Consider the following 12,527-nt stretch of genomic DNA (forward strand, 5'->3'; position numbering starts at 1 on the left):
AAAATATCACATGAAAATTGAACGCTGTAAAATGAGTTTAAAGTTGTCTAGCGTTGGTTTGTGTATAGGGGTGCGGGAATGTGCGAAAGGGCTAAGAATATTATTGATGTGTATGTAATACGAAAAGTGGCTGAAGAGAAAGGAGAGAACGAGGGAAGATAAAAAGAGAGAAAAAAAATAGGTAAATAGAGATGAAGAGAGGGAGGGACTATGAGAGAGTGTGTGGCTTCACTCATGGTATTTAACAGTTTTGATAATTTCCTTTAAAAAAGAAAAGAAAAGAAGAAAAAAAGAATAACTTCCTGTTACTAGTAATCTGATACAAGACCTGTATAAACACTACAAGGAAATTCTGATCTTCGCAAACATTTGATAGTGTCCGTAAAACCGTCTGCTATCAAGTGATACTTTTCTTCAAAGGCAGAAATGCGCGGGAAAAAAACATGGCCAACCAGCGGCGCCTTAAATTCAAAGCGACGTTGACCTTGGTAGCGATTGCACCTGCTTGATGGTCACGGAATGGTTAGCTCCTCGGGCAAGGTCCTACAAAATGTTTTCAATCATTCTCGTTTTCCGTCTCGACATGGTATTACTTTCGTTGACATTTTTTTCTTCGGACATATAACTGTTGTTTGTTTAGCAGACGATGATTGGTAATGCTCATGCACCCATCCAGTAATTGGCGAATAAAACCGAATTGTCTTGTACAATGTTCATTGCATATTAATATTAAACAAGAGAAACAAGAATGAACATTATCCTATATGATCCTAGGTTGTATATGTATGAGATAAAACAACACAAAACATTAAGAATATGAAGTGAGGGGAAAAATGTTTTGTCAATTATAAAGATCTTAGTTTATCAATAATGCACATTACTAAGGAAATTGATTCCTATTGACCACTGATAATATATTTGACATCATGGTAAAAATGATGGCCAAGTGATAGATTTCCGCCTGACTCAAGCATGTCACCATATCATGATAAATGATATGTGTATATTCATTGACAACAAATCCAGGGATCTAATTAGGCCAAATCTCTAATCTCTAGGCAAAACAGATGTAATGAAAGTCACATTTCAGTGACTTGGGGTTAATTCATAGATAATAACAATTGATTGACGATGACCATAAAGACCAGTAATACTCCGACTAAAAAGTTTAATATGAAGAAGAAAATTAAAAAAGGAAACACAATTTTATAAAAAATAGATACGTTATTGTTTGGTTTCTCTACCCCATTTTTTTTCTTTCTTTCTTTCTTTCTTTCTTTCTATCTATCTTTCTTTCTTTCTTTTTTTCTTTCTGTCTGTCTGTCTTTCTTTCTTTCTTTCATTCTGTCATTCTTTCTTTCTTTCTTCATTTATTTTTGTTCTTTCTTTCTCTCTTTCTTTCTTTCACGTCAATTATTTCATGAACCTATGTTGCCATTTGTTTCATTTTCCAATACAATCTTCATGGACTGTTTCTTTCCAAATTTCAATCTTCCTATCCCACTATTTATCTCCCAAAGCGTTGTATAGCCTCTCATGACCTTTGCCAGGGTAGTAAGAACATATACGACTTGCTGGTAGCGCATCCTCGGGGAACACCTGGGCTAATTCCATCTAATCATCCGCTGGGTTGTGATTTCTCCTAGCAGCGTAGGGTTGCAGCTGGCGTGCTTTCACCCACGTCATCTTGCACACGGAGACAATTATGTTGTGCGGAATTTATTCCAACATTCATCATGCAAGCTAATGACCGATTGATTTTTGTTCTTTGTTTTACCTCCTCTGAGAGGGAGAGTGAGAGAGAGAGAGCGAAAGAGAGGGTGAGAGGGGCGGTATATAGAGAGGATGAAAGGAGGAGAAGATTTGACTACAACTGTGGTTTAATGAATAAGTAAGTAAAAATTAAAAAAGACCTAAACCAGATTACTTTCACAGAAAATGTTATCATCTGAATCATTATCCTTGTCAAATTGGACTAAACCAATCAATCATCTGTGATGAGCACATTCGTAAACAAACATATACGATGGGTTCTTTCAAACGATGTACCCTTACAAGAAATAAAATAAAAAGAACAGTGAGTTCAAGATTTCGAAATCGGATGATGTTTACTCTGGTACCTAAGGAAAAAGCCCCTGTACTCAACACAGTCCGCGCGTTATGATACATTAAAAAAAACATCATTTACATATATATGGCTAAAAGGTCCGATCACTTTTTTTTCAAATGTTATTCCTGGAATAAAATAACTTTATTACCAATTACCTAAATGTACTCATGTTGGCCTCTTTACATTAATGGAGTGACAATAATGTAATTCGTGATAAGCAATATACCATTAAGGCTAAAATTTACATTGGCTAGGTAAGAGGAAACTAAAGCGTTTACTCTTTTGCCGCTTTATTTCATGATTTTTTTTTCTACAACATTCTTTGATAAAGTGATGATTGTCCTTGCTCAAGACAAAATTTCACTCTTAGTCTTTTTTTCTCCTTCCAACATTCATGTCGGTCATGAATGAATCGTTCGTTATACTTGAAACCACCCTTAGCATTGACAAGGGAATACACTTATAATTGTTAATTGTATCGTTACAAATTGGTTCAAAGAGAGTGCAACAACAGCATACCTTTTTTCCAATTAGGTCTTTAATCTCATAAGCAAGGTATGATTATTTACTACGAATCAACTTTTAAAGAAGTAGACAAAACTCACTAAATTCAATTGATTATGGGCTCTCATTTCCAATCTTGGAAAGAACCTATAACACTGACTATGAGTAACCCATTGTGTATTCACAGTGTAAAAGTATGAATTTAAAATAAATTTCATATGCACAGATTCGATAGAAAAGATGATGACATTAAAATTGTGGAACTGTTGAGTTGCCCACAGTGTGAAAATTGTGTGCACATAACTCATTTTGATCATTTGAACGATGTGTATCCCATCTTCACACTGTCCACACTACCACGTCACACTTCAATTTGAACATACAGTGGTCTTTCCAGTATGGTATTGAACACTACCATGTGAACACACTGTGGTCATTCCAGTACGGTATTGAACACTACCATGTGAACACACTGTGGTCATTCCAGTACGGTATTGAACACTACCATGTGAACACACTGTGGTCATTCCAGTACGGTATTGAACACTACCGTGTGCACACACTGTGGTCATTCCAGTACGGTATTGAACACTACCGTGTGCACACACTGTGGTCATTCCAGTACGGTATTGAACACTACCATGTGAACACACTGTGGTTATTCCAGTACGGGATTGAACACTACCATGTGAACACACTGTGGTCATTCCAGTATGGTATTGAACACTACCATGTGAACACACTGTGGTCATTCCAGTACGGTATTGAACACTACCATGTGAACACACTGTGGTCATTCCAGTACGGTATTGAACACTACCATGTGAACACACTGTGGTCATTCCAGTACGGTATTGAACACTACCATGTGAACACACTGTGGTCATTCCAGTACGGTATTGAACACTACCATGTGAACACACTGTGGTCATTCCAGTACGGTATTGAACACTACCGTGTGCACACACTGTGGTCATTTCAGTACGATATTGAACACTACCGTGTGAACACACTGTGGTCATTCCAGTACGGCAATGAACACTACCATGTGAACACACTGTGTTAATTCCAGTACGGCATTGAACACTACCATGTGAACACACTGTGGTCATTCCAGTACGGTATTGAACACTACCATGTGAACACACTGTGGTCATTCCAGTACGGTATTGAACACTACCATGTGAACACACTGTGGTCATTCCAGTACGGTATTGAACACTACCATGTGAACACACTGTGGTCATTCCAGTACGGTATTGAACACTACCATGTGAACACACTGTGGTAATTCCAGTACGGTATTGAACACTACCATGTGAACACACTGTGGTCATTCCAGTACGGTATTGAACACTACCATGTGAACACACTGTGGTCATTCCAGTACGGTATTGAACTTTACCATGTGAAAACACTGTGTAACACTGTGGTCATTCCAGTACGGTCATATCCCAACATATTATACCTGATCTTACGTACTGAAAATCTCATCATGGGTTTACCCCGTTGCCAGTTGGAAACGGATGATCCCTGTACAAAGTTAAAGGGAGATACAGAATTCAGTATTCAATGTATTAATAAGAATTTAGACTAGAGAATTCACATCTAAATAAGATTTCTCAGGCGCCACACGGTGAAATTTCTGAAACCTTTATAAACACTTTTCTGAGAGATTTCTTTGAATTACTCTGTATCACCTGTATGGTTTTCAGATTCCTGTCAACATTAATTGGAAGCCAATTCACTGAAAGCAAGAATAATTGTTTGAACAAGCCAATCTATAAGCAATAATGGTAATATTCTGCTGTTGTAAAGCTTAATGCATCGAAACGCTACGACGTACGTCTTTATGGTGCCTAGAAACACAACTGTAAGTGTAGATCGATTAAGTTTGATTATTGATCTCATTTTCTGTTTTCCAAAGGGTGCTTTAAAAGGAGAGCACATGAACAACTTAATAAGGATTGCAAAAATAGAAAAATGTTTAATATCTATTGATTTTAGCTGCAAAGTATTGTATTATCATTTAGGGATTGCGCGGCTTTCGAAGCATCGTCAGTTTATTTCGGGTATACATTTGCTTTGGTTTGATAGGTGAAATCTTGATACAATATCCAACATTACCTGTCGTAATTCTTTGCCAAAAATATTGTCTTCTGCAAACAACAAAGTTCGTCATACTAAATTCCCCTTATTTCTCGAATATTCGCTTTGTTCGGATTCACGTTTTCATTTTGTATTATCAGAATTTTATGACAGTGATATCTTCGCATCAAATGCATTCGAATTCGGAGAAAAATCATCTCGCTACTTACGAGTTTGCCACCCCCCCCCCCCCACACATTCTCAGCCTTTGACAATCGTTCTCTAGCCCCGTGAAAACCACACTTAACGAATCTTAAACCGTACAATCTCGTTATTCCACCGGCATAGACACAATTAGTTAAAGAGTAAATCAAGTGGAGAGGAAGGCGTTGATTGATTTTGGTCGGCAATGTGACCGTGTTCTCTCAGGCACCAATAAAGTTTTGGCAAGGTGGATAACGAAGACAACTATAGGGGGACAAATTGAAAGGGAAAGACTTGGCTTATTGTTGGGACTGAGGCGCAACCCTTTACAATATCCATCGGACAGCATCACTGGAAAATGTTAGCAGAACAACAGCGCTCTGCCTTTTAACATATTAAAGTGCAATTGATGTTAAAGTCTGTAAATTGTTCTTTATCATTTAGATGGTGGGCTTTAATGAAATGACAGACTCACCAATCGCCTGAATGATTGTGATGGCGATGGAATGGGAGAAAGCGAGAGAGAGAGAGATAGGGAGAGAGAGATACAGACAAGGAAAAAAGAGGGGAGGGGCAAGAGAGATTACCCTAACTGAAATGAAATGCGAAGATATAAATGTTCACCACCTTATTACCACCCAAAAGTATTATTTATATTGTATTAGTAATATGGCAACCCCTCGTCAACCTTAAGCTGTAATCATAATCATGGATAAAAAAATGGACATTGATGTTGATCTACCACTTCAACACTGGAAGGGAAAGGTATTATAGTTATACTTGATATCAATGATTGCTACAGGCAAGATCAATGCAGGGTTCATTGCGACCTGTACTTCTTCCACCTCCAAACTCACTCACCAAACTCGTTCTTGCCACATCCTTAAACCTGGCAGCGGTAAAGCCGTATAAAATGTTAGAGACTCTCTTTCAGCAGCCTACCCCATCCCCAACTGTAATAATTGACGAGTACTCGACACACCATGGCCTATGAGGGCACACTCCGCCTCATTCATATTGCGATTTCCCCCTCAGTTATTCAGATAAAAACTCCACGCAGCGAGAAAGTCGAGTTTCATTTAGTGTTTGCCGACTTCTGATGGAAACGGTCAGACGTTTCTGCTCCCGATATCTCATTTCGGGATATCGTTCTTTTTCGCGCTTCTTTCTTTCTCCCTCGCTCACGCGGGGACTCGGCGATAAATCTTTGACAACTAACAATCGTTCTACCCTTTTTCATTGACTAATTGGGGAAAATTTACGCTGGCCACTGTTTTCTAAGCGTCTTTTGTGAATAGAGGTGAAACGGATATTCCCTATTTACTCGACTTGATGCTATATTCTCATCAACAAATATCAACCGAAATCAATCTGAAGAAAGTAATTTCTACATGATACTTTTTGCTCCTTTTTGTCTTAAAATCAAGGATTTTTCAAGATATAGTGTTTTAAATACCCTTATTAAATTTTGTTTCAACTATCATCAGGATCAGAAAGGAGCACATTTTGTGGGATCGGCTGGCTTTGAGCGAACAACAAAAAAATGTCTACGCTATGTTTCCATCTTCTTTAGATTATTTCATTGAACTGTCCTACATTACTTGTGATTACTTCCCATTTTGATTTCAAGATTAGGCTAAGGTAACTTTTCCATTATTCAACTTTTACTTGGAAGAGTGCTTATGATTCTGAGCACTGTTCAAACATTATTTGGACAAGGGAAGAACCCAGGTGAGTATCATATACCACTTGTTTTCAGAGATGAGAGGAACATTTAGTGTGAAGATTTTTATATTAAGAAGAGCAAATAACGTTCAACTTAACTTTAGAATTGTAATGCTCGTCATCATAATTTCGAACCGGATGAATGCTCATTACTCCAATGTTATCGTAAATTAGTTGCTACACGCTAGGAGAAACCCTTTTTCTTTTCTGTTTTTTGGGAAATTTTTTTTTTTTTTAATCCCGTTTTAAAATCTTCATAATATTGTCAACAAAAGAATCATAGATGTAGCATGACCAACTATTGAATTTCACGTATGCGAAAACCCAAAAGATATTAATGATATTCGAAACATCGGCAAATGTACATTTATTTATATTTATTTTGAATAATCAACACTTTGTACTATTAGCTAATAAACCACAGGATGATGTGAATAATATAATGTCATATTTTTCTTTTATTTTCAAAACACTGTATATGTCTGTTGCAATTTGGCCATCATTTCTGCGAATATACAAAGTGCTTCTAATCTTTCTTACAATAAACCCCCTCTATCATTTAAAAGGATTCTAATCCTGCCAAATGTTGATATCGGTAAAGCTTTTCTATTTTTTTTTTGAAAATTATGCCTCATGCCCTTTAATTTTCACAGTGTTCTAAAGATTGAAAAGGAACACCTCTTTATATTTTGAAGAAATGCGCATTTAGGAGAAAACATGCTCTGCACCTAGAAAATTTCATGCAGTATGTTAATTTAAACGTCATCGTTTGTTCTCTATGCCGAAACTCCAACGCATAGTTGAAATTATACTCATTTTTTTAAGTTGCTTGGACATTGTAGTAAATGATCTATTAAAATAGATTTATTTTATAAAATCCATCTGGTTTCATCTTTCACGGATCGGCTATTTATTTGTTGGAGGTAGAAAGAATAGGTGATCTATCAAGGTTGATGTCATCTATTAAACATGTAAAAGGGATGTGCCGTGGAAACTGTCCGTCTTAAATGACTATTTCTAATACTCACAGTGATTTGATATTGTATTTCATCTACAATTGGGTTGTTGACCGATCACTAACTATGGCTATAGAATTATATTAACAACGTGTTTGGTCATTGTTTTCATGAAACGTGTTCTGAATTCCATTGCATCGTCAAGTTTGTAGTGGTTTAGACAAAACCTAACACCTTTACGTGGTTACTGTTTCAGAGATATCTCTACGGCACGTGTGGTTTTCTTGAAAAAGGATTTATACAAGACACCGACGAGCAACATCTGCTGGCTATCATAGCATAAACCCGGGGGGCTCTGCGGTAAAAGAATGAAAATGAGATAAACTTACCCTCTGTTTTAAAACAACAACCAACGATAACGAGAATCATAGAGGAAATGAGGAAATATGCTAAAATATTTCCTATATTGGTTATTGTAATAGTGATACCGTACAGGTAGTAATGGATAACACGGGAAAATGATAGCGAATCAGATATAACAAGAAAGTTGTGCAATTAAAGCCAAAATGGATTTGATTCCTTTGGCTTGTTTGTATCATGACTTTGTATGAAGCCATAATAGAAGTACCCGAGTATGTATCTCCTCATGATATTATAATCGTTTCCGGTAATGCTAGTTTTGAAGCAATCAAACGAGCGTAACTAGTTACCTAATACTTTGATCGACTTTCTACCCGAATAATTTGGGGACGAGTCCAATACTTGAATATAAAGTCAGACTGATCCCGCTCATGGCACACTGGTACGTCGGAGTGTCAATGCCGATCTAGATCGTCAAAGTCGCGAAATCCGCTTGTTCGGCAGGACTGTGAAATATTATAAGGAACTTCAAAACTATACCACGCTAGCTTTGACGCTACAGTCATACAGGCGAATCTGACTCCAGACCAACAGAAACTGTTAGATTATTACCGATGACAGAAAGTTGCGGTTGGTTTAGAGTTGGTGTGGCAGTGGTGTAGAAGAACGTTGATACATTCAAAAGGAATCTGCAGAACCTAGTAAATTTATGTCATAAAAATGTTAAACAGGATGTTTTTTTTCTATTCCGAGAGCCTGCTCAGAAGGAGCCTTCGCTTAGAGTCACATAATGATTGTTCCCGAAAGCTACCGTTTCTAGAGATGCGGATGTTAACTTAGACACACCCTAAAATCTTAGAACTTATGACAAACTATCAGAACTGTTCAGAATGAAACTTTGCTTGAAATCACATTAATCCCCACAGCTACCGTTTCTTGAGTTGCGGTAGTAATCGTACACATCAAAATATCTTAAAACTTAGCAGTTGACGCTGGTTTTCTCTCAAATCCTACAAGTTCAATGATAAAAACAACATTCAGTCAGTCTTGATCAAGGTACCAAGGTTCGTATTTAAAACGAATCTCGTCGATCATGTCTAATTCAGTCATTTTGGTCGGTCAGTCTAAACTATTGATTACTGGCCTTTTACTATTTTTTTCCCATTTGTTATAAATTGTAAGGAAGTCCAATTCCCAACAGAAGATTTTGCACCTTAGTCAAACCCCCCAAAAAAAATACATGGGGCAAGATAGACAATTGCCGAAGGACATTTTGCCATGGCTGGGAATCGAAACCGTGACCCTCAGTTCCAACTCAGAATATAATCCACTGGGCAACAATTCTCAACTTCACAATCAACTGTTTAAACGTAAAATCATACGAAATGTATAGATGATTATGTTGGATTTATAGCTTTGTTTGTATCACGTTCTTGACAAACTAACTGCCTAATATGATTCATAAATCAGAATATTGACTATACAAAAAAGTAAATCATTACTATGGCGACGTTGATTCTTTAATGATATTCTTAATAAACAATGTCAAAGGGATATTAAATGACGATATTGCAGTAATTAATTCTCATTAGCTTTGGATTAGAACTTTATAAATTCTCTTCTCTCGAGATTTAATAGGTGTTTTTACCATTGTGCTTTTATATGATGCAGATGCTTCATTGAAAAAGTCAAATTTTCACTCAACTATTTTCTTTGATAGGCCTTTCAGGTTATGTATCACTTTGTCTGAATATCTGCCTTGAAGAAACTGCTCATTACTGGCATCACTTTTTCCCTTTTCCGTTTTAGAGGAGCTTAAAAAATATCTATTTATTCTTCACCAATCCATTCTTCCTTGTCCCTCTTTCCTTTCTTCAGTAATCTTCTTGTTATTTTGTTCTTGTCCGTTTCTTCTCCGTTTTCTTATTTCATTTCTTCTTCTTCTCAAAAATATTTCAAGTCCTCGGAATGGTAAGATAGACAGACAGAGAGAAAGAGAGGGGGGGGGGGGGGAGATAGATAGCGAGAGAGAGAGAGAGAGAGGGGGGGGGGAAGGGAGTGTGTATGTGTAAAGAGGGTGTGTGTTCTTATCATTATCGAACCCTATTTGGTAAGACCTTTGTCTGATCACCACTCATATCAGTCTTGTGATCAAAGTGTTTCTATCTTATATAATACTCTCTCCTTTACCTCTACTTCTCATCACATTTTCTGCCGCACTATTTCAAAATACTTCCCATGCGACATTTTCGTTGATTTGTCGCTCAGCCCACATACTATGACAAATGATAAGATCCACTTTACTGTTATCCCTTTCGGCGCTCCACTCAAACTGAATGTCTTTCGAACATTAGAAATAAACGCCTTTCAGGGAGATGGGTTTCTCATCTTATTCCCTAGGAATCTGACCAAGTTGAAGAAACATTTTGTATACATCTAGCCATGCCCTAAATGTCTGAATTTCTACCCATTTTGATCATTATTTTTTTGTACTTTTGTTAATCATTTTAATCCCCCATGCTGCCTACTTTATAGATCAGTTTTCTTTTCTTCTAAATTGGCTTCCAGCATGTCCGCCCTTTAAATTTCAATGTTTCTCCGAATGTTTATGATTTGATATTTTCATAATCCATATGTCTCGCTGTAAGTTCTACTTATTGATTCCATCTACGCATCCAGCATGTTCAGCCACTTGCGTTATTGTGTCGCATTTTAAGGGGGAGAGGAGGGAGGAAAGTGGACTCTTACCTATCCAATTTCGCTCTTATGGTGGTATTTTTTTTGTTAGTCATCGTATTGCATTTTCAACATAATATTCATCGAGTGTCCATTAAAATCCGAACATATCGAAGTTTTGACCATCATATTTCAATGAATTGTTGATTGATTGTCGAATTTAGAAGGAAGGTGCTCACAGTCTTTAATAAAGTCATGGATTGTAAAAACGAGCACATTACAATTTTCTTCTTTCTTAATTGGAGCGTTGCGGTTTGATGATTCTAACCTTTGAAACCAGTGTCGTCACGGTCGTGGGTTCGAATACTTGTCATGGTTTGCTTTCCTTTAGCAAGAAATCGAATCGCCTTGTGCTGCACTCATGCCAGGTAAGGCCAATGGGAACTTTTAATGCAAAAATCCCCCTTTAACTGCTAGAGTGCCCTAGAACACATGAAATTCTAACGCAGTCACTGTGTCAAACTTGCAAATGATTAAATAAAAAAAATAATGGGTCATTCGTATAAAACCAGCCTACTTTCTTATCTTTTCAGGTATCTATGAGGATGTAGGTTTTTTTTTTTTTTTTCTTGGGCCACTCTCTTAGGACTCCGGTCAGCAATTTGGAAACATATATACGACCGAAATACAGTAGACTTGTTATAAGGCAGTCGTCTTAATACTTATGACAGCTATATCGAAGAGTAACAACCCGCTGGAGTTGGTACAAAACTGCGATTCATCCAAATGCAGGCAATAACCAGGATAAATTTATGTGTCGTTTTGCCTCCTATAAATCTGTAATTTAGGATATGATTTTGCTTTCTCTCTCTCTCTAACTCTCTCATCCCGATCTTTCAACAGCTCTAAATCTTCATGTCCTCGTTCTATCTCCATTTCCCCTCTCCGTCTCCGTTTGTGCTTTCTTTGAATCAGTTCTCTCCAAGACGCATTTTGTTTCCCTTTTAGTACTTGAGACTTGCCGATTTTACATGCCTCTTTTGAGATGATGGCTAATCACTCACCTCTGTTGAATAACATCCGTGTGTATCCATCTTTGAAAAAAATGGGGAGTCAGATCTGCCGCCAGATGGAGAGATGGTTTGGGAGAAGAGAAAGGAAAAATGGAGAACGGGAGACAGAAATAAGAAAGAAAGAGACAGAGAGGGTGGGGGCATTTGATATAAAGAGATAAGCAGACAAAGAAATGGGTAGATTAAATGAAAGTAGAGGGGAGGAAGATGGAAGAAAAGGTAGAAGGATAAGGGGGGGGGATTGCTCTTTACCAATATTTTAAATTTTATTTCAATCCATTCACCACCTCATAATCTCTCACAGCTTATGTTCACCTTTGATAACACCCCCTCTATCTATATTCAATCTGTTATCATAGTCTTTATGGATCTCTTTTTTCCTTTCTTCCTATTATCCCTTCGTCATTGCTTTAGGGATATGAAAACCTTCGTGGTTTTTCCTTTGTGCAAGTGTATCTATTTATACATTTAATTAATCTGACGATAGAAATATAGAATCATTTTCTATCAAAAAGATTGCGCCAGTCGTGAAGGCAACCATTCCTTGGTGTATATGTAAGATGATTATTTGGTTTCATAACATGGTATATGTATTGTTTGCTTTTTTAGATTGAAAATATAACATAATCATTTGTACGGCAATATACACTAAGGCGATATTTATATGTATATACAGTGCGTTCCAGAAAAAAACGAAAGTGAGATTAAGCGACGATTTATCATAAATTAATCACAAATACAATAACCTACCAATGTAAAGCTTAGAACCCCCTCTTCCATCTGATATTACTTATATCATTCCTCATTCACGCATGAGTGAGCAAAAACAAT

General features: G+C 37.0%; 1 protein-coding gene across 1 annotated transcript in view; it reads left to right on the forward strand.

Moving 5' to 3' along the window:
• Window positions 1-5,984: 5,984 nt before the first annotated feature.
• LOC121424862 (oxytocin receptor-like) overlaps window positions 5,985-12,527 on the forward strand; it is a 61,173-nt gene continuing 54,630 nt past the window's right edge. The window contains exon 1 of the mRNA XM_041620700.1: window positions 5,985-6,637. The gene's annotated coding sequence lies outside the window, so the exon portion shown is untranslated. The remainder of the gene's footprint in view (window positions 6,638-12,527) is intronic.

Source organism: Lytechinus variegatus, chromosome 1, assembly GCF_018143015.1.
Source record: "Lytechinus variegatus isolate NC3 chromosome 1, Lvar_3.0, whole genome shotgun sequence".
Classification (NCBI taxonomy): domain Eukaryota; kingdom Metazoa; phylum Echinodermata; class Echinoidea; order Temnopleuroida; family Toxopneustidae; genus Lytechinus; species Lytechinus variegatus.